The sequence below is a fragment of the Haematobia irritans genome, chromosome 2, assembly GCF_050003625.1.
Source record: "Haematobia irritans isolate KBUSLIRL chromosome 2, ASM5000362v1, whole genome shotgun sequence".
NCBI classification, from domain to species: Eukaryota; Metazoa; Arthropoda; class Insecta; order Diptera; family Muscidae; genus Haematobia; species Haematobia irritans.
The window spans coordinates 111,955,748-111,980,739 of NC_134398.1; the positions used below are offsets into that span (position 1 = coordinate 111,955,748).

General features: G+C 31.7%; 1 protein-coding gene and 1 long non-coding RNA gene across 3 annotated transcripts in view; one reads left to right on the forward strand and one right to left on the reverse strand.

The window, feature by feature from the left end:
- CLIP-190 (Cytoplasmic linker protein 190) overlaps positions 1-24,992 on the reverse strand; it is a 316,617-nt gene that overhangs the window by 286,179 nt on the left and 5,446 nt on the right. The gene's annotated exons all lie outside the window — the stretch shown is intronic.
- Positions 3,284-3,893, forward strand: LOC142226048 (uncharacterized). Its single transcript, XR_012719588.1, has 3 exons — positions 3,284-3,543; positions 3,630-3,693; positions 3,767-3,893. It is a non-coding gene; the product is annotated as an uncharacterized LOC142226048 (long non-coding RNA).

Consider the following 24,992-nt stretch of genomic DNA (forward strand, 5'->3'; position numbering starts at 1 on the left):
ATATTTTTCGACAAATTCACGAAAATTTATTAGACATAAATAATTTTTCCATTTGTTTTGTTTTGTTATTGTTGGTTTTGTTCTTTAAGCATTGTTGTTGTTTTTTATTTCAGCTTAAAACCATACATTGACTAAACTACAAGAGTAGCTTAACCAACAGAGGAAAAGAATGTTTGTCAAATTTATTTGGGCAAAGCCCTATAGACTGCAAGATGGTTGGATGGACGCACGTTTCGGAATTACCACATTCCTCATCAGCATCCTCTACTTGCAGCAAAACTATCAACCAATTATCAGAATAAATTCAGGCAGTTTATTAAACCCAACAAAAACCACACTTGAACCCTCCGAAAAAAGGTTTTACATTGATAGCCGGCTTATGCCTCTGTTGGTTAAGCTACTCTTGTAGTTTAGTCAATGTATGGTTTTAAGCTGAAATAAAAAACAACAACAATAAATAATTTTTTTCACTTTTTAAAGAAAATTTTGTAGTTTGAAGGAAAAAATTGGAGTTCAAAATTGCAAGAATGTCTTTACACACAAAAAAAAAAATTCTGATTCAATCACGAAATTAATTGATCCAATTATTTTTTTAATTGAAATGTCTTTAATCACAGAAATGATAGTATCAATTAAAAAATTAATTGAAGGTCAATTAAAAATTAATTGATCCAATTAAAAAATTAATTGATACTATTAATTTTTGTGATTGATTTTTGTTTCTATTAAAAAATTTGTTGATTCAATTAAATTTTTAATTGAATATTTTTTAAAACTCAATTAAAATTTTAATTAGAAAATTTTTCGTGAAATTTTTTTCTGTGTAGTGACATACGAAGTTCATAATGGACGCTTTTGTAGTAAAATTTACAAATTTGAAGAAATAATCAACTATTTTATGACAAATACGAATTTAGTAAATCTCTGTTCTTAACTTGTGTATAATTTTTTTCCGTCTTTTAGTTCATTTAACTAACGTACGCAAAAAATTATTAGAGTAAATGAAACTTTCACCAAATATAATAAGTTTATGAACTAAAATATAGTTAAATTGGCTTTAGTGAAATAGTGAGTTCACTTTTTTTGAGTGTAGTATGCAAGAATTAATTAAAAGTACGAAAGTTTTTCATAAAAATTATAAAAAAGAAATGTTGCTAATAGAACGTGAAACAATGGTAAATTTCGTTCTTTTCACGAAGAGAATTCTTTCGGTGTGAGTTTTTTTGCTCATGTAAGATACATACGTACATGCATTCGAAACTAATGATTATTATAAACTTTATCCCACTTTAATTTTTGAACATTACCATGACTTGGTTTAATATAAATTGCTAAATTTCGTTGATGTGGTTAAATATTCCAAAATTCCACAAAAATAAATCTACACCCAAAGTTTACTTGGATCCAAAGATTTAGATTTTGGTATTGGTTCCGAGCCAACGATGGGGGTTCTTTAAAATATGGATATTTTTTTGCGACTATCTGGCTCTAAATCTAGGATCTATAAAATTAAAATTAGGATACAGATCTCATTTATCGAATTTTCTTTCTATTTTTCCGGTATAATTAATAAAGCTATTCACACACAAAAGAGATCCAATAAAGAAAGAAGAAATTTGTCTAGAATATAATCAATAAAATTAATACACGCAAAGAAAAAAAACTTTTGGAAATCGTATACCGAAAACGTTTTTCTTTAGTTAGAGTTTTTTGAATTGCTTCGAAAATTTTAAACTTTTATCACCAAAAAAAAATCGTTTGTTACAAAATTTTTATTTTTCCAATAAAAAAGTTATTTTTTAAACAACAACACAGTCCATTTCGTTTATATCAAACACTGTTCTTTTCTGACTTTAGGTCTTTAATAAGACACATTTTACAGTTCAAAATCAAAGTACAATGTAATGTTGAACATTTTTTCGGAATTTTCCGAACATATCTGGAATATATGTAAAAAAAACACAAAAATGTTTGTTTCTGTTAAATAAACTTTGTTTATTCGGTTCGTGGGCGCCGCAAGCTATGCTATATAAATATAACTTATATGGATAATTATCTATTGATGACCATAACAGGTACATAGATCAGTGGTTAGTGTGTTGGCTTACAAAGTGCATGGTCCGCGGTTCGATTCTCCGTCCAGGCGAAAGATAAAAAAAAATTAATAATCGTATAATTTCTTCTACATTGTTGGTATTACAGGAAAAGGTGTTAAGAACTAAAAAACCTCGTGGATGTGAGAAAAATGTGAGGGAAAATGCAATTAGCAATAAAACAATGTTTTTTTTTGAGTTAGTCTTTATGAAATTGTTTTTACATCCTGGAAACGAATAAACGTTTATCACAAAAAGTATATACTTTTCTTCCACATACACTACCTTACAGCGAAAAGCAAATGAGAAACGAACTTTTTTTGTCTAAAATTTCGTTTGGGAGGAAAGAATTATTTTTTTTGCGTGTAGTGACGCATTGGACACGGTGAAACCAAAATTAGAAAATACTTTTTGTTTTTGTAACTAAACAAATATTTGCACAAATTAGATTCTAGTGAAGTTTGAAATCGAACAACGAAAACGAAGTCGTGTAATAAAGATTTTGCTACTCCCCATATTGATATGGGTTAAAGTTCACGGTGTTAACAAAATGTTGGGTTGAATGCAGGGTTGTCCTGTCGAAAACTGTGATTTTTGCGACATACGTTTACGAGGTTATAATACGTATGCCGCAAAAGTCGTAAACCAATTGTAGGAAACCGTATTTTGAATTAAAGAAATTGTGAATATTTTTTAATTGAAATGCAAAAATATGCATTACATCTCTCATTCGCTACTTAAAACTATTCTTGGATTTTGTGGTCCATAGTGTCCATCCAAGCTTTGTTTGCATCACCGAATTACTACACACAAAAAATTATCACCAACATTTTTTCAATTAAACACTTAATTGAATTTGGAAATGGATTCAATTAATATGTTAATTGATTCAATTAATTATTTAATCAAATCCGAATAAAACCCAATTAAAAAAATGATTGATATTTGTTACGTTTCCAATTAAAATATTAATTGATTCAATCAATTTGTTAATCAATTCGGAAATAATTTTCAATTACAAACGTGATTGAAATTTTTTCCGTTTCCAATTACACATGTGATTGATCCAATCACTTTTGTGATTGAAATTGAATAATTTTGAGCAATGGAAAGAGCGAAAAGAGAACAAGAGAATGGGTATTTATTCAACATTGTATGATGGAGAGATCAGTCTGTATAAGTAACTTGTAACGAACGGTTGGGTTTTTGTTTTTCGCGTAAATTGAAAAACATGATTGGCGACATTCTGTCTGCTGCATTGAAAATGTGTACATAAATATTTTGAACGCAACAACAAATCATAGCAAAGGGTTGAAATAAATAAAATGTGCAACAACAAATGGCCACGTGATAAAGGTTTGAAAAAATATATGAGAGAACGCATTTGAAATTACCTGTGTTTGTGTTTTGTGGTATTGTAAAAATGGAAAACAATCTACGTTTATTGAAGGTAAGAAATTGTGAATACAGTTTTCCATTGAAGCCTGTTTACATTAAACGGACTAAAATAATATATTTTTTATTCATTTCTTTTAGTAACCAATTTTATTTCGTGAAATTGACCAATCAATCCCATCGACTCCATCATTTTATCAAATATGTAAGAATATGTTTGCAACAAAAAAGTGGGTACCGTATTGATCTTTTAAAATTATTATTTTTTTCACTCCTAGTTTTCTTAAAACCAAAAGCGGTATGGGTTTGTTGGAAGATTCACCTTGAAGTTGCGAAGTGGCGTTGGCATTAAATTGTATTTTTGTTTTACCTGCCTTTTTCAGTTTGAACCCAAGTAGAGATCAGTATATTTGATATATAAACTAATGAGCTGAATTATGTAATGGTAAAAAAATCTTTCTTTTGGATTTAATACAAATATATTTTTTTTATTTTTAGAATTTGCAAAGTATCATCAATATAATACCAAATATTACATTACTTTCCCATTATTTTTGTCTATGGTTGGTTCAAATTTTAATAGACGATTTCAATGTGCCGAAATTTTGGAAAGGAATTGTTACTAAAATTAAATTACCGAGCTCCTTAATACACCTTTTTATGCTAAAAGACTACAACTGCAAAAGAAGATTATAAATCTGCAACCTGGAACTAAGAATTGAACTTGATATGCTATGCAGGTAATGTTTAACAAAATTAACTTTTAATTTAACAAAATTAAATTCGAATTATTCTGTTAACTTTCAGAAAAACTAATTTAGCTTACAGGCTGCTGATTTATTGGAAATCTAGGCGCATCTACATATTAGAAGGACCATGCTAACATGGTTATTATTATAAGGAAGATAATGATTTATATAATTTATGTAATTGTATTTGTAAATTATGTTAGAACAAACCACAAATGACAAGAACCAAATTTATTTGTCTATTGCATAATTCAAAAAATAATAAAATATTAAATATGTTTTATAAGAAACACATATTTTCTTTTATTTCAAATAAAATTAAATACGATTTTGGGGTCGCAATATATACATTTTTTGATTGAAATTTATAGCCAATTTCAATTAATTATTTAATTGAATGAATCAAATAGTTGATTGTTTTTTGTCGCGAAATTAATTAAAATTTTAATTGATTCAATTAAAACTGTGATTGAATTTTATGTTAAAAATCAATCACGTTTTTAATTGATTCAATCACACAATTAATTGATTCCGTGACAAAAGTCAATTAAATTTTTAATTGAAAATCGTGTTGGTTTTCAATCAAAATGGGTGATTGATACTATCATTTTCGTGATTGAAGACATTTCAATTAAAAAAATGATTGAATCCGCGATTTTCGTGATTGAAATCAAAAAAAAATTTTTGTGTGTAGCTACAATTTTGAAAACTTTTAATTAATATGAAAATTGGCTCTAATAAGCCAAAAATTGATTTTATAAAAACAATTCACTTATGCAATACTTAAGTAGTTTTCTTTACTTCCAGTTTCTGCAGAAATTTGTGAAAAATTAATTATGAGCGAGAAACGACCGTCACGCTTACCAGACATCGAGTAGTTCATAGAGGGTTTGGCTTGGAGTCTCCAATGGAAATAACTCGATTCTAAAGTTTTTTAAACTCATTAATAATCTTTTGGACATTCCTGAGAATTGAAATTTCTTCGCACATATCATTAACTTGGATATCATTCGCTTCCTAGCTGAAGGGTTTGAATTTGCGACGTTTGCTACTTTTTCTACATTTATCACGCGTATGTGACGTTTACAACTTTGCAACAGTCGCAAAGGGTGTGAAGATAAATTCGCGAGTTAAATTCGTGGTTTGTGTCTTGGCTAAGCGAAATTCAAATTTGTGGAACGAATTTAACTTTGTGGGACGAATTTAACTTTGGAACGCATTCCAAAAAAAATTGTTTTTCTTAAAAAGAGGCAAATTTGTGGTGGAAAAACTGCCGAACACCGTCAGTTATTTTATGTGTAGTCATATTATGCATTGGTGGTTTTATATCGTCGAAAAATTTATCTATAAGAGATAACCGCTAATAATTCTAAAGTCGTATAAAAATGTCAATATATCCTGAAGTAATGGACATAGGATATTAAAATACAATAATAAAAACATCTAAGGGGTACCAAAATAAGATTCTTAAATAACTTCAAAATCTCGTGAACAGTATTTGAGATATAGTGTCATCAGATATCGGCTATATATAGCCCCGATATTAAATCGCCTATACCTAAGAAGCCATTTGAGAAGAATTGACCAGACAAAATGCCAGTGGTATATATTGGCATGCACCAAAAACCAAAATTAAAAAATCAATCAATGAGAAATTTATACCTGTATGCAAAGATTTATGCCAGACACAATCCACAAAATGCACTATATGTGTGTAGACATTTACCTGCCTACTGATGTAGGATATTAATGAACAAACAATTTTTCTTTTCACAACACAATGTTTCAGTATGTGGATTGTGTCTGGCATAAATCTTTGCATACAGGTATACATTTCTCACAGTGGAAAGTATTGTGGTAAGAAAGTGTGGCGATCCAATCAACAATAACGAAATTATAGGTGAAATACACTTTCGATGAAATTTACTGTTATCTTAATGAAAATTTGGGGTGAATCAAATTAAAAAATGAAGTCATTCAAGAAAATGATTGTTAATATTTATGTTTTTAGTTAAAGTATTAATTAATCGAAAAAAATTAGTTTACATTAAAAAATATTTCCAAATATCTATATATCCGATAACTGGTGCCACGATATCAGAAATACTGTACATGAGACTTTTGAATTTTTAATTTTGATTTTTTGTAGTCACCAGTATCTCTTATTTGCATTTGGTCTGGCCAATTCCTCTCAAATGGTTTCTTAGATATAGGAGATCCAATATCAGGGCTATATATAGCCGATATCTGGCGATAATATAGCTCAAAAACTGTACATGAGACTTTTCATTTTTTAATTTTGATTTTTTGTAGTCACCAATATCTCTTATTTGCATTTGGTCTGGTCAATTCCTCTCAAATGGTTTCGTAGATATAGGAGATCCAATATCAGGGCTATATATAGCCGATATCTGGCGATAATATAGCTCAAAATCTGTACATGAGACTTTTTATTTTTTAATTTTGATTTTTTGTAGTCACCAATATCTCTTATTTGCATTTGGTCTGGTCAATTCCTCTCAAATGGTTTCGTAGATATGGGAGATCCAATATCAGGGCTATATATAGCCGATATCTGGCGACAATATAGCTCAAAAACTGTACATGGGACTTTAAAATTTCTAGTTTTGATTTTATGTAATAACCAATATCTATTACTGGCATTTGATCTGGTCAATTCCTCTCAAATGGTTTCGTAGATATAGGAGATCCAATATCGGGACTATATAGCCGATATCGGTGACGGAATATCTCAAATACCCTACATGAATATGAAAAATTGATGTTTTAATTTTGGTTTTTGGTACAGGCCAACATCTACCACTGACATTTTGTCTGGTCAATTCCTCTCAAATGGTTCCTTAGGTATAGGCGATTTAATATCGGGGCTATATATAGCCGATATCTGATGACACTATATCTCAAATACTGTTCACGAGATTTTTGAAGTTATTTAAGAATCTTATTTTGGTACCCCTTAGATGTTTTTATTATGGTATTTTAATATCTTATGTCCATTACTTCAGGATATATTGACATTTTTATACGACTTTAGAATTATTAGCGGTTATCTCTTATAGATAAATTTTTCGACGATATAAAACCACCAATGCATAATATGACTACACATAAAATAACTGACGGTGTTTGGCAGTTTTTCCACCACAAATTTACCTCTTTTTAAGAAAAACTATTTTTTTGGAATGCGTTCCACAAGTTAAATTCGTCCCACAAAGTTAAATTCGTTCCACAAATTTGAATTTCGCTTAGCCAAGATACAAACCACGAATTTAACTCGCGAATTTATCTTCACACCCTTACAGTCGCAAACCTAAAACAGTTTGGCACAGACCATCTGTGGTTGACTTTAATAGATCTTAGTTTGATAGACTATAATATGGTCTGAATTGTTCCATTTTATTCCCAACATGATCATTTTCGCATTCCATTTGTAATCTATTAAAAGATTGTTGGTATCTGTCCATATTTGGATTGAACCTCTATATACACTTGTGTCCCATTTTAATTTATTGGCTTGAAATTTTAAATCTAGAGTACTTTTTAAAAAGAAAATGTTAAACGAGAATTCGATCGGAAACCCAGTTTTTGAGATATCAACCCCTGGGTCAACGCGAAACTGAAGCCAGAAACGTGGATGACCTTTGTTCGGGGTTTGAAGCTTCTTCCTGTGGACAGAGTCCAAGGTACGCTAATAGACATTTGCGACAAAAAATTACACATTACATTTGGTGTTCCAAATCGAAAAATCTATGCTAGATTAAGCCAAATATTTTACACTAAGAAAGGAATTTTTGAACGCTTTCATTTTTAACTCATTTAAAGGCACATAAGTCATAAGTCATATAATTGTATTCATTTCTGATTTCATTGGTAGAGTTGTGTATATCATATTAGAACTCTAGGTATTTATTGAAAAATGCAATGTTAGAAACTCTTGATACACTCCCCCAATGTCTGTTTAACACCCATAAATTACACCCCTCCACTTTGATTCTTATCGTATACTTCCACCCCATTGTGAGGTGCTAATGATCGTACGTCAGCGTCATTATAGTGTTGTCGGTATTTACTCGGGCAATTGCATTGTTTAGTAATTTAACTACTTGAAATTCTAGTCGAGGAGAATCGAAAACAGAACCGGCGTGACAGAGTCAAACCGAAAACCAAAAACAAAAAATATGATAATCCAGCACAAACGTCGTCGGATCACACCACACGCACCATGGGCGATTTGGATGAACACAGAGAGGAGATTGCGGTGCCGATGCACAATGAACGATGGTAGACAGTTACAAGTGTCAGTCAGTTGGTTACTAAAACTACTACCGATTGATTTCACAATATTATTGAACTGTATTGTTTCTCAAACATTTAATTTTTGTTTTTAGTTTCTATTTTTAGATCCCAATCAAATATCGTTAAGGAAAATCCATTTTTACGTTTTTATTTTTTTCACATAAATGTAATTCAGAGGATAGTTACGCTCAGATAAACTTAAACTTGTTGGGGATATGTTTTTTTTTTTTTTTTGTAAATACAAGGGCACTCTCTGTATTGAACTTGATTTTGACACAACCTGAATGAACTTTTAGAGAGAAACAAAAAACGCCATCAGTATTATTTCCCACCTCCTAGCAAGGATTGGGGGATGTGAAGTGAATAAAAAGTGAAATTCCTAGTACTTGTGAGACATGAAATCTGCTTAAAATTCACTTTAATCACCTTTTTATTATAACAAATTTACTTGATATCGTTTCGTTGTTAATCCACTATTCCTCGTTAGACTGAAAATCGTTTTAAAATTATAGCAATTATTTTGTTTGCTTAATGTTTTGAATTTTTTCTTCTTTTTCTGTCAAAGTTTATTTTCAGTTGTTGTGATCGCGGGAAACACGTCCGCTGTGGCGAATATCGTTAAAGTAACTGAAGTCCAACTGCTTTGCTTGGTTTCATAGAGCCAAGAATATCGTATAAATGTAAAAAATCAAGATCTCGCTCTCTCTCTCGCTCTCTACTGCACTCTCATCGCTTCTCACAAACTGGTCTTCAATGAATAGCTGGGAAAACATTTTGTTTATTTTTTTATAGTGGGGCAAGAGAGTCACAAAAACAATAGAGTACAGAGAAATAAGAGTAACGTTGAGAAACTCTCAAAGATAAGGGGGTTAATTTGGGGAACCGATGCTCCCATCGATTTCTGCATGCCGCTAGTAACAGATGCGTTCACTACCACAACTAAACTAATACATAATATTATACAAAATTCTGCCCCAGTCAGCTTGTTCCCAACACATGCTACCGATGATGAGTTCATCCAGAACTTGTCATACCTTATTGATCAATAACGGGGCAGTAGGAGTGGATGGTTGGTATTATTGCATCACCGTTTTATTGTGCCACTTCCAGTGTCATTTTGCTCCTTATTATTAACAGGTGACATACAGAGTGGAGATGTGCACGTGGTGGACGTTCACTTACACTCACGATGGAAAATGTTTACCCATATTGATGGTAGAACTCACACTCACGATGTGATTGTTTGTACTCACGTTCGATTGAAACCCTAAGTATGATTAAACTCGTGAGCGTGATTAACTTGAACGCGATCATAATCTTCTGAAAAGTTTACTGACACACGCTAACACACATCATTTGTTTGGGGTACTAATGGTTTTATAATAGTAAGGTCAGGCTGAACCTTACTGTTATAAAACCATGAGTTAAAAACGGCCGACGACAACAATGGGGTAGTCGTTATTACCTAAATGGGGATCCTAGAACTGTATGAGTAATTTACCTGGGACACCTGACTGAAAATGCCTAAAATCGTGCCCGTTAATAAAAACTTAGCATTGTAGGTGCCACAAAAATTATAAGCGTTCATCACACACACTCACGAAGAGATGATTTTCGTGACTGACGCTTACGCACGACATTTGGTTCGTTAATCATGCTCACGTACATTTACTCCATTGCCATCAGCGGTACTCACGACAACAACTTCGTGTCAGTGCACATCCCTAACTTAAACCTGTTTTAAGAGCATAATATTATTTTTGACTGGGAATATTGAACATTTTTTGTCGCAAAAATATTGTTTCTCCCTAACATATATACATTATGTTTAGAGAAAAATACACACGTGATTTCCGAGAAAATAAAATGTTTGCGACAAACATGTTACATTTTCCCCATGAAAAAGTAACATTAATCTCTTGAAACATGCTTGAGATGGTCATATTCCTTCTCTAGGCGCGCCACATAGGGGATTTGGGATTCAAACCATGGATCAGTTTAAAACTGGGATTGGAAACATATTGGTCAATTCTGGCAACTCCTTCATATAGAAACAGGTGTTCAAAATGACGCATCCGCATTTTTTTAAAATGGAAAAATTAGAAATGCTTGCTGTCATTAAATATTTACATAAAAAAGGTTTATCGGGACAAGAAATTCATAATGATATGGTGAATGTGTTAGGTGAATGTGCTCCTTCATATGCAGCAGTAAAAAATTGGGTTGCTGAATTCAAACGTGGTCGTACAAGCGTTGAAGATGAACCACGTAGTGGACGTCCAAAAACAGCAACAACAACTGAAATTGTAGCCAAAGTGCATGATATGGTATTAAATGATCGACGAATAAAAGTCCGTGAAATTGCTAATATCATGAGCATCTCAAATGATCGAGTCAATTTAATTTTGCAAGATGGGTGCCGCATTTGTTAACAGTCGATCAAAAACTCATAAGAATAAACATTTCTCATGCTTGTTTGGATCGTTTTAAGCGAAATAAAATGGGTTTTAAGCGTCGTTTCATAATTGTTGATGAGACATGGATCCACAACTATACTCCAGAGACAAAAGAACAATCCAAACAATGGACTGAAGCTGGAGGAAGTGCCCCAAAGAAGGCAAAAACAATTCAATCGGCTGGTAAGGTTATGGCAACGTTTTTTTTGGGACTTCAAAGGTATTTTATTGATTGACTATCTACAACAGGGTAAAATAATAAATTCAGAGTACTATTGCAACCTTTTGGATCAATTAAATGTACAAATTCGAGAAAAACGTCCTGGCTTACAACACACAAAAATTATTTTTCATCAAGACAACGCACCAGCGCACAAGAGTGTTTTAACAATGGCTAAAATCAACGAATTAAAGTACGAGTAGCTTGACCACCCATCTTATTCTCCTGATTTAGCTCCCAGTGATTTTTACTTGTTCCCAAATCTAAAAAATCCTTGCTGGCAAGCGTTTTACCTCAAATGAAGATGCAATTACAGTTGTAAACCACTATTTTTGAGGAAAACTATTTTAATCAAGGGATACAATTGCTAGAAAAGCGTTGGACTAAGTGTATTGAAGTTTCAGGAGATTATATTGAAAAATACAAGTATTTTTGAAAAACGAACTATTCTCTTTCATTGATAGGCTAAGAAGTTTCCGAACCGCCCTCGTAGTGTGACCATACCATAACCTTACCGGCCGATTGAATTGTTTTTGCCTTCTTTGGGGCACTTCCTCCAGCTTCAGTCCATTGTTTGGATAGCTCTTTTGTCTCTGGACATGTCTCATCAACAGTTATAAAACGACGCTTAAAATCCATTTTATTTCGCTTAAAACGATCCAAACAAGCTTGAGAAATGTTCATTCTTATGCGTTTTTGATCGAATGTTAACAAATGCGGCACCCATCTTGCAGAAAGCTTTTTCATCTGTAGTAGAGGTGTGCACGTGAGTAACAGTTTACTCACGCTCACGCATACTCACGACGGAAAATCTTCTCACGCGCACTCACGCACGATATTGCTTGGGACGACTCACGCACACTCACGAAAAGAAAATTTGTACTCACGCACACTCACGCACGAAAATGTCGTGACTCACGAAAAATACCGTGACTCACGAAAAATATCGTGACTCACGAAAAATGTCATGACTCATGAATAATTTTTTGAGTAATTTACCTTAGCGATGTGTCTGAAAACATGAGCATTATTAAAACCGAGAGCGTTATTACACTCTCAACATCCCAGGTGTCACTAAAATTGTAAATGAATTTAACTCTTAAGCGTTTTATGTTGGTGAGCGGGATTATTTTCGTGAGCGTAAATCTTTACTCACGCACACTCATGAAAATAATATTTTCGTGACTCACGCACGACATTTTGGTTTGTTAATCACGCTCACGAAAATTTTCGTGAGTCACGACAATTTCGTGTCATGTGCACACCTCTAATATGTAGTTCTTCATGCAAAATTAAATGGACTCGATCATTTGAGATGCCCACGATATTAGCAACTTCACGCACTTTTATTCGTCGTTCATTTAATACCATATAATGCACTTTGGCTACAATTTCTGTTGTTGTTGCTGTTTTTAGACGTCCACCACGTGGTTCATCTTCAATGCTTGTACGATCATGTTTAAATTCAGCAACCCAATTTTTTACTGTTGCATATGAAGGAGCACTTTTACCTAACACATTCACCCTATCATTATGAATTTCTTGTCCCGACAAACCTTTTTTATGTAAATATTTAACAGCACGCATTTCTTTTTTTCCTGGAGCACTTTCGAAATATTTGAATACCGTTTTTGGAAAATACTCCTATTGTGATTTAATGTATCCAATATGAGCTGAAACTATTTTAACTGCGTAACGCTTTTTTATTTCTACCAAATATTTGCCCAGTGTGACCATACCGTAAGAATTATTGAATACTCAATTGTATATTCTGTATAAGTTAACAAAATAAATGAGTGTATGTTTTTATCTACATCGACATCATTGTTTTTTTTGTTATATCAAAACAAATCGAGTTGGTATATGAGAAAGTCGACATTTTCTGACCGAGAGCATAAAATATTTATGATCAGATATATTATAAAAAACTGAATAAACTATTTGGGCCTTAAAACAACATATGCTTAGGGTGAAGCATTATATGTTTTCACAGTACAATTTTTTGTTTGAAAAATTCTGCAAATATATTTGCTTGAAATAGATTATGTTTGAGAGTATACGTTACAAAGGCGTTTTTAGTACAGAGAGTACAGAGTTCCCAAATGAATGAGTTTGGGTGTACTGCTAGTTTGGGTGTAAAGCTACGGTCAGACTAGTCAAATATTTGATCAAAACTGTCAAATATTTCTTTGCCATAGTCTGACCAACAAACTTTTGTTTGAAGCAAACAACAAAACAGCTGATTTTCGGCAAAGAAAGATGTTTGACATCAAATAAATATTTACCATGTTTGATCATAGTGTGACCACCATATGGCAAATATTTGCGCCACATTCCGTCAAATATTTATTTGATCTTACAAAAATTTTGCAAGAGCAAACACGGTCAAACAAAAATATAAGTAGTTTTATTATAATGGAAAAGATGCATGTTTTTGATAAAAGATTAATGGTTATGCTCTATATGTGGAAGGCAGCGATTCGTGGATTCAATCCCATATGGGTAAAATGTGGGTAATAGGAGTATTTATGTGAATATTTGACGGTTCATTGATATGGGAGATATGATTGAAATTGTGTACGTCCAGGAGCAGATTTTATTTAAGGTGTGTACGTGACACAAAATTGTTGTTACCTTCGTAAATTGTGCTTATGGCAACAGGTCATGCGTGAGCGTGAGTGACGCAAATAATCTATTTGTGAGTGTGCGTGAGTAATAAAGAAATGCACTCACGCTTACCAATTGAATTCGCTTACAATTTTAGCCACACATATGATATTAAAAGCTTAGTAACAATCTCGATTTCAATGCTTACGTTGTCAGCCAGATTCACCAGCTAAATTATTCGGGCAAGAATAGGATTGACCATAAAACTAATAACGTCTATTATTTTCTTTAGTGAGGCGATAATTTCTAAGTGGAGACAATTTTCTTGTGCCACGAGTATGTATGAGACTTTACAGAGTTTTCGTGAATAACGATATTTCAGATCGTGAGTATGCGTGAATAAAATTTTTACACTTGTGGGTGTGCGGACGTGAGCCTTTAAAAGATTTGCCTGAGTGAGGGTTCGTGAAAGTGACTCGCACCAAAAATATCGTGCGTGAGTAAAAATCTTTCGTTCTAGATGTTCGTGACCATGAGTAAAATATTGCACACATCTACAATTTGTGCAGTTTAATATTTACCACTGTGTTGTAAAAAAATAATTTATAATACCCAAACAGGGTATTATAAATTAGTGCATATGGATAGAGAAGAGATAGACACATAGAGTATTTTACAATATTGCTCAGTGTCGGAATCTGAGCCAATCTAACAATGTCCGATTGTCTGTGAACACATTTTTGTAATTAAAGTCTAGGTCACAGGTTAAATCCAATCTATTTGAAATTTTGCACAAGTGTGTTTTGGAAGAAATCAGTTCAGATTTAGATATATCTCCCACATATATATTTCGCCCGATATTCTTATTCTTATATGCTTCAAATTTTGGGGAAGGAATACAATTAATAGAAGTGGGATAAATTTGACTGAAATCGATTCAGATTTATATATAGCACTCATATCTTTCGCCCGATTTAGATTCATATGACCACTGGAGGTCAAAATTTCACTCCGAGTTAAGTGTCATTTTGGTCAGATAGTGGAATTAGCATTCAAGGTATGCATGCCAAATTTGGCCAAAATCGGTTCATATTTAGATACAGCTTCCATATATATCTTTTGTCCCATTTACGCTCTTATAACTACAGAGGCAAAAGTTTTACTCCGATGTACGAAATTGACATTCTAACAATGTGTTCGGATTTAAATATAGCTCCCATATGTATATTTAGATTCATGTGGCCACGGAAGCCAATGTTTATCTCCGAAACTTTAAAAATTTTGCACAGAGAGTACAATTATCATGTGTGCTAAATTTGGTCAAAATCGGTTCAGATTGAAATATTGCTCCCATATATATGATTTTGCATTAGGGGAAATATGGCTAGAATACCCACATCTTACCTCCGAGGTTCAAAGAAATTGAGTGCATTTTTAGAGATATTTTACGTGGAGAGAATATTTAATATTATATTTAAGTGTGTCGAATTTCATCCACATCGGTTCAGATTTAGATAAAGACCCAATATATATGTTCTTCAAATAAGACCAAAATACTACGATTTTCCTTGTAAAATCACCACAAGAATGACTCAAAATTTCCTATATCTCTAATATATATGTATCGACCGATAAATCATAAATGCACTTTTACGAAATTGGCTAAAAATGCTTTGTTTTCTAACATTGTGCTCCGCCCCAAGGCATTAGCTAAAGCTTTTTCATAAATGAAATATTTTTTATTGGAATAAAGTATTTATTTAATTTCATTGTAATTTTTCTTAATGTACACTTAGATATCGATATTTTAATTAGTTCCGCCTTATTCCCCATTAACTAGCTTTATTTATGTCACATCAGTGCTCAACAAAGACAATAAACTTGAGAAAGATAGGAAATTGGCTTGCGTCATACCAAATGTTGCATTTACCATGTTAGTTCCATACATGTTTGTAATTTTTTATTTGTTTTTCGTTTTTATTTTCTAAATGAAAAACTTAATTTTCTTTATGAAACAATGTTAAATTTTAAGCAACAACAAAAAAATTACATTTTCCCCTCTATTGAAATTTATTTCGTGCACTTAATTTCTTTTTATTTGCATTTTAATGCTATGTCAATACTTGTCGTATACGCGTTTGGTTCGAGTATGAAACTAACACGGTAAATGGTTTGATCTCCTCAGTAGCCAATTTCCCATCTTTCTCAAGTTTATTGTCTTTGGTGCTCAAAAACATTTGGTCAAACAAATTTTTCCATTTTGATGGTTTGATCGAACTTTTGTTGCAAGAAAATATTTGCCATAGTGTGAACACAGGTCAAACATGTTTTCCCTAACTTTTATTTGAACGTGTTTGATCAAATAAAAACTGTCAAATATTTGAACGCAGTGTGACCGCAAATAAAACTTTGTGTCAAACAGGTTCTGTTTGGAACAAATTCGATCAAACACATTCGTGTCAAATATTTGACTAGTCTGACCGTAGCTTAAGTCATCCAATGCGAAACAGGGAAACCGAATTCTCATTTCAATCTAACCTACCCTAATAGTAAGCAATTGCTTACCTGAAATAGAAGTTTGATTAGTGCATATTACCCAAAATATTGCATTTGAATGCCACGATTTTCTTCCACTGTATTACTGTAATCCATTTAAGTATCCATACTGTGTCTTTGGAATTACAAATAGGTGATAACAAGAATATTTTTTCAGTGTAACCTTTTGTGTAATCTGTTGAAATGAAAAACTCCATGATTGATAATAAAAAAAAACGTATATACTTTTAGCTTGTGTGAGCGAACATCCCATCAACAAAGTGCTAAAAGTGTTTCCCCCAGTTGCTTTTGTTGTTACATAAAACTACCATTTGGAGCAAAAACAATGGAAGATGAAGATGGGAAAATGGCAGCAGAGGGTATCAAACCATTGACGGCGTTCGATGCAAACGTGTCGTTTATGATTTTTTGTTCCACAAATTAAAATAAGAATAAAAAGAAATTTATATCAGGGAATGACGTAGAACAATCGGTCAAAAGTTTCTCATTATTATTTACACAAAATTTAACATCATTTGTGAGTTTTTAACAAAAAATATTGCAAATTAAAAATGAACGAACGTGTATGTATCGAACACCGTAAATGCAACTTTTGGTATGACGTCGCCCATTTTCCAATCTTCCATTGTTTTTGATTTGGAGTAACATTCAATTACGGCCTGAGTAAAAACACAAATACGTAACGGAAAGAAATATAAAAAAGCTAATAACGACATCATAAAAGTCAACTTCCACAGCAATTAGTAAATTCTAGAAAATGAGCCAAGACGAGCTTATTTTGTTTGGTGAGCAACTAGCTGATCGTGTATGAATGGTTCGATATGTGACCGAGTGAGGGTGCGAACGAGCAAATAGATGAATTATTTTTATTTCATAGATCGCAAAAATGCATTTTAATTGGATGAACAATTAAAATAGCCAAGTAATCGAAAAACAGTGCAACAAGCAGTTAATTCTATAATTCCGAACGCCGTCAAGGGTATCATTTATACTTATACCTAATGTATTTTGGATCAGATTGATTGTGGGCAATGGAATAATTGCATCCCACGTTGTAGAAAGAAAATATTCGTTACACTAGAAATTTAAATTGACCTAAGATAGCAGCAAACGGTAACTATTTTTTTTTTTTTTTTGGGAATGTGTGACCCATTGAATAAAAGTGGTCATATCTCGACACTAATGATTATTATGAAGTAGTTGTGTACCTTTTTAGATGTAGCACGCGCTATAGTATAGGATTTGATATGTGTAATGAATTATTTTTTGCTTTTTGTGCCATTTTTACAATTAATTTTTCACAATAAATTCATTAAATTTAACTTTAGTTCCAAATTTGACATGCAGGTGGGGAATTTATAATGAAATCCATTATATCTTATATTCATACGCATTATGAATGTTGATTCCTGTCCAGCTGCATCCATATATTTCGATCTCTTTATTATAACTCCTGAGCACACAGAATTCGCAATTTGTACCCGATTTGTCTGCCATTTAAAGTCTAGTTCTAATTTGGAAACACAAAGAGATGTGTTAAATATGATTCATATAGATCTATACTTTGATATACAGCAGAGATCATTAATGGCTGTGCGAATATATTTTCAGCTTAATTATAAGGAACCTCTTTTAAAAAGGGTGTGAAGATAAATTCGCGTTAAATTTGGTGGTTGTGTCTCGGCTAAGAAAATTAAAATTTTTGGAACGAATTTTACTTTGTGAGACGAACTTAACTTGTGGAACGCATTCAAAATTTTTTCCTAAAAAGAGGCAATTTAGTGGTGGAAAAACTGGCAAACACCAGTTTTTTAATTAATATGTAAGAACACAAATAATGGGTACGAAAATTAGATCCTTAAATAACTTCAGAAGTCTTATGTACTGCATTTGAGACATAGCGTTCCCGATATCGGCTATATATAGCCCCGATATTGAATCGTTAAGATCTCGAAAACGGCTCTTGGTGAATTGAGCAGACAAAATACCAGTGGGACATACGACGAGGATAAAAAATCAAAATTAAAAAATAAAGTCTCATGTACAGTATTTGAGATATAGTTTCGCCAGATACCGGCTATATAAAGCACCGATATTGGATCGCCCATATGTAGGAAACCGTTCGTGGTGAATTGTCCAGACAAAATGCCAATGGGATGTACTGACGAGGATAAAAAATCAAAATTAAAAAATAAAATGTCTCATGTACAAAATTTGAAATATAACGTCACCGATTCGGATATATAGCCCCGATCACCTACATCTGCAAACCGTTCGTGGTGAATTGACCAGACAAAATGCCAGTGTGACATACTAACGAGGATAAAAAAATCAAAAGTCTCATGTACAGTTTTTGAGATATAGTTTCGCCAGATATCGGCTATATATAGCACCGATGTTGGATCGCCCATATCAGAGATCTGCAACGAGTATGATAAAGTCTACTCAATCATCTCTTAAAAAAACGAATACAATCACTCATGTGCATAGAAAAAACGAGTTCGTTCGACCCGCTCAAACTACAACAAAAATGTTGTGATTTCAAAATGTATTGATTGAAGAACTTTGTTACAATCAAACAAATCATACGCTTGTGTTGGTTAGGAGGTTGTGAATGATTATACCGAACGGGACGCTCAATTTCAGTGAACATGATTGGTATGATTTTGTTGTGTTTGATTTGATTTGATTTGATCAACATAGAAATGAACGAGCCTGAATAAAATCAAGCAACATAAACTTCAATAAATTAGCACAGATTTAGAAAACAAAAGCCCTTTTATTTCATTTGGTTTTATGACTTAATTCTATGATAAGGAACTTCGTGAAATTAAATACACACACATTTTTTTTATTCAATCACGAAAATCATAGTATCAATCATTATTTTAATTGGACATTAAAAAAATACTTGATTAAAAAATTAATTGATTTCATTAACAAATTTCAACTAATTTTTTAATTGATTAAATTAAAACTTTAATTGATGTTGATTGTTTGAAATAAATTTTTAGTTAAAAATGAAAAAAAATCCATAACCTTTTTATTGACTTCCGAGTTTGATTAACAAGTTAAATGTATCAATTCATTAATTAAACATTTTAAAATTTTCAATCATTGACGTAGTGCTTCTATCTTGATTAAAAATTAATCGTATTAATTTATTAATTGAAAAATTTTTCAACTTCAATCAACTTTTTAATTGGAAATATTTTGGTGATAGATTTTTCTGTTTTTACAAGTGTAAAAAATAAATACATTTTTATGCAGGTGGATTTTACGATTTTAGGTATTAAAATATTTATATAAAGAATTCAAAAACATTATGCTTTCAGCATATTCGTCCATTTTAAGCAAAACAAAAACTAACAGGTGTTTGTTAGTTGTTTTTAGTTCACGCGAAAGACAATAAACTTGAGGAAGATAGGAAATTGCCTGCGTCATACCAAATGTTGCATTTACCGCGTTAGTTCAATAAATGTTTGTAATTTTTAATTTTTTTCCTTTTTATTTTTTAAATAAAAATTTAATTTTCTTAATGAAACAATGTTAAATTTTAGGCAACAACAAAAAAATTACATTTTCCCCTCTATGGAAATTTATCTATAATCTTTGCGTTGAACAATCAAATGTCCCGAACAAACTCGATTGAAAACAAAAATTCACTCTCGTTCATTCAATTCCAAACAGCGTGTTTGATCATCCAAATGAATGGAACCAGTGATTCGAACTGAGTGTTTGATCGAGATCAATACAACATCGTTCACTCTCGCTCATAGAACCAAACAAAAGCATAAACATAAATCGATTGAAAAATGATGTAACTCGTGCAGTTCTCTGGCCCATATCTAGGAAACCGTTCGTGGTGAATTGACCAGACAAAATGACAGTGGGACATACTAAAAAATAAAAAAACCAAATTAACAAATCAAAAAGTTTCATGTACAGATATCGGCTGTTAGAGAATTGTACTGTAACATTTCTACCACCAAACAAAAACGAAAATGAAACATACACGGATGAAAAAGACTGTTTTTCATATGTTTGGCTATAAACATTATATGTTTGGAACACAAATTTTTAAACACAATATTTTTGAGCGCAAGCATATAATGTTCATAAACTAGCCTAACATGTTTGGGACATATATGTTAATATGTTAGAACATATTATGTTTGGGACATAAAATGTTTGTAAATATAATATGCTTGGATGCAAACATATATTAATTTAGAAATAGCCTATAAACATATATGTGTTTAGTAGCTTGGAGCGCTATTTAACAGGGAGCGATATTGAATTAAGTTGGTGGTTGTTGCTTGTTATTACAAAATTAACATTTTATTTTTCCTTGGACAATTGATCAGCTACTTCTTTGATCCTTACAAACTGTGTGGTCCGCTGTTCGAATCCACGTCCGGCAAAACATAAAATTAAAATAAAAAAATCATAAAATTGAATAATTTCTTCTACAATGTTTGTATTACAGAAAAAGGTGCTAAGAACTAAAAAACCTCGTGGAAGTGAGAAAGATGTGAGGGAATATAAAGGGTGATTCTTTTGAGGTTAGGATTTTTATGCATTAGTATTTGACAGATCACGTGGGATTTCAGACATGGTGTCAAAGAGAAAGATGCTCAGTACATTTCATCATGAATAGACTTACTAACGAGCCACAACGTCGAATTTTCAGTGAATGGGCCCTAGAAAAGTTGGCAGAAAATCCGCTTTTTTATCGACAAATTTTGTTCAGAGATGAGGCTCATTTCTGGTTGAATGGCTACGTAAATAAGCAAAATTGCCGCATTTGGAGTGAAGAGCAACCAGAAGCCGTTCAAGAACTGTCCATGCATCCCGAAAAATGCACTGTTTGGTGTGGTTTGTACGCTGGTGGAATCATTGGACCGTATTTTTTCAAAGATGCTGTTGGACGCAACGTTACGGTGAATGGCGATCGCTATCGTTCGATGCTAACAAACTTTTTGTTGCCAAAAATGGAAGAACTGAACTTGGTTGACATGTGGTTTCAACAAGATGGCGCTACATGCCACACAGCTCGCGATTCTATGGCCATTTTGAGGGAAAACTTCGGAGAACAATTCATCTCAAGAAATGGACCGGTAAGTTGGCCACCAAGATCATGCGATTTGACGCCTTTAGACTATTTTTTGTGGGGCTACGTCAAGTCTAAAGTCTACAGAAATAAGCCAGCAACTATTCCAGCTTTGGAAGACAAGATTTCCGAAGAAATTCGGGCTATTCCGGCCGAAATGCTCGAAAAAGTTGCCCAAAATTGGACTTTCCGAATGGACCACCTAAGACGCAGCCGCGGTCAACATTTAAATGAAATTATCTTCAAAAAGTAAATGTCATGGACCAATCTAACGTTTCAAATAAAGAACCGATGAGATTTTGCAAATTTTATGCGTTTTTTTTTAAAAAAAAGTTATCAAGCTCTTAACAAATCACCCTTTACAATTAGGCAGAAACAAAATTTTGAGCATTCAGGTCGAAAACCTATGTTGTTAGATGTGTGTGAAGATAAATTCGAATTTGAAATTTGCAGCAAAAACTTAGCCGAGACACAAACCAGCACCAAAAATATTTTTCAAATTCGAATTTAGAATTTCAAATTCGAATTTGGACTTTTAGTATTTGGCTTATTATGCAAAAACTAAGCCGCGTCTTCATTAAAGTCTTCATTAGAAAAGTATTTGTGAAAAACGAAAATTTGAAAACAAAATTTTCAACAAATTTTTACAACGGACCCACTGTGCCAAAACTAAGCCGCGTGCGATATAGAGACTAGGCTCATTGGAAAGGGCTAGAGCTCAGCTTTCATAATCACAAAAGTCTTCATTAGAAAAGTATTTGTGAAAAGCGGAAATTTGAAAATGCTTTTTCAACAAATTTTTACAATGAGTAGAGACTCGGCTCATTGGAAAGGGATTGAGCTCAGCTTTCATAATCACAAAAGTCTTCATTAGAAAAGTATTTATGAAAAGCGGAAATTTGAAAATGCTTTTTCAACAAATTTTTACAACGGAGCCCACTGTGCCAAAACTAAGCCGCGTGCGATATACAGACTAGGCTCATTGGAAAGGGCTTGAGCTCAGCTTTCATAAACGCAAAAGTCTTCATTAGAAAAGTATTTGTGAAAAGCGGAAATTTGAAAATGTTTTTTCAAGAAATTTTTACAACGGAGCCCACTGTGCCAAAACTAAGCTGCGTGCGGTATAGAGACTAGGCTCATTGGAAAGGGCTTGAGCTCAGCTTTCACTTCCACAAAAGTCTTCATTAGAAAAGTATTTGTGAAAAGCGTAAATTTGAAAATGCTTTTTCAAGAAATTTTTACAACCGAGCCCACTGTGCCAAAACTAAGCCGCGTGCGGTATAAAGACTAGGCTCATTGGAAAGGGCTTGAGCTCAGCTTTCAGACCCACAATAGTCTTCACCATATAGATATAATTAAATTTTAAAGTTTTATTTAAATGTTAAAAAAATCTCTATATTGTCAATGTTCTTTTTGGTATACACACAAAAATTTTTTTCTGATTCAATCACGATATTAATTGATACATTTAATTATTTAATTGAAATTTCTTAAATCACGAAAATGACATTAAAAACATTAATTGAAGTCAAGAGCAAATTTGAATTAATTTTTTAAATGACTAAATTAAAAATTTAATTGATGTTGATTGCAAAACTCAATTAATTTTGTTCATTAAAAAGTTAATTGTATCAACTAGTTTTTTACTTAAAAATTTTAAGATTATTAATTAATTTAATGTTTCCATCTTGATAAAAAAGTTATTTGTACCAATTAATTTATTGAAAAATTTTCAACTTCTATCACCTTTTTCAAAAGAAATGTGTTGAAGATATTTCTTCTGCGTAGGACTCATAATTTGGGAACAGCTGATATTTATCAATAAACTTTTAGGTTCAATGCGTTTGTATGCGAAAAAAAAAAAACAAAATATTGATATATCGCAAAATTAATTGATCCAATCAATTCTTAATTAAAGTTTTTTTTATCACGAAAATGATAATATCAATCATCTATAACAACTAAAAATTAGTTGTTCCAATTCAATTTTGCAATTGATTTTTATTTTAACTAAATAAATAATGAAATCAATTAAATTGTGATGAAATAGATTTTAAATTAAATTATTAATTAAAATTTTAATTTAAAATATATATACGTGATGAAGATTTTGTTGATTCGCGCTTCGGATTCCCAAATTTAATTAATTCAATTAAATCCAATTGATTCAATTAAAAGTGCAATTGATTACGATAGCAAAACACAAATTTGTAGTTTAGTTTATTTATTGCCTCACATACAACAAGATTTATAATCTTATAATTATAGTATGTGACATAAAATATATGAAGTTATCTGCGTTGCTTATGCGTTGAATAACGGGAGGGTGAGAAAAAAAGTAAACAAAATTTTTTGTGCAAAAGCCTAAAAATTAATTAAAAACTCATAGCAGTCCATACACAGAAAAAAAATACTTGCAATTGATTCAACAAATTTCTTAATTGAAATAAAAATCAATCACAAAGGTTAATTGCATCACTTAATTATTTAATTGACTTTGGAGATTGCTACTATCATTTCTATGATTGAAGACATTTCTACTAAAAAAAGTAATTGGATCAATTACTTTTGTGATTGAATAAAAAAATATTTTTTTCTGTGTATGAACATAATATGTCTTTTCCGATTACAATTGGTGTTGGACTTTTTCTGGGATTTGTGAATATGATAACATTTGTACAGAAACTATAATAATTGTTTGTACTAAATTTTCAATTATAATTTTAATTGCACAGAATTTTTTTCTGATTAAATGATACAATTAATTTGCTAATTGAAATTGCTTTAATCACGATAGTATTAATCATAGAAGTAATTAGAAATAAAAAATATTCTTGGTTAAAAAAGCAATTGTTTGCTTCGGCACTTTCAGTTAAGTTTTAATTGCTTCAATTAAAAATTTGATTGATTTTGGTAGAAAACTCAATTTTTTATTAGAGACAATCAATTGTATAATTTTCTATTATTTATTTATTTTTATTTTTTTACCAGTCGAAGAAATATTTTTTTGCAATTGTTTAAGAGTTTATATTTGTTATATTTATTATAATTTGTTATATTATATATATTTGTTATATTATATTTATTATAGTCTTAAATTATTAATGAACTGCCAATTGAATTAAAAAATGAAAATAATATACATTTCTTAAAAAAAGCGCTCATTTTGTATGTAAAAGAAAATGTTGAACCTGCTTCGTAATGTCAAATTACCAAATTAAATAAACACAATAATATCAACTTTAATTTAATAATTTAACGAAGTATTGTTTAAAATTATGCATGTTATGCTAAATAAATAAATTGGGTTTATTTATTTTCAATTTGATATTTCTTTTTAAATTTTATTTTCCAATTTGCGCTTTTCACAAATACTTTTCTAATGAAGACTTTCGTGGGTATGAAAGCTGAGCTCAAGCCCTTTCCAATGAGCCTAGTCTCTATATCGCACGCGGCTTAGTTTTGGCACAGTGGGCTCCGTTGTAA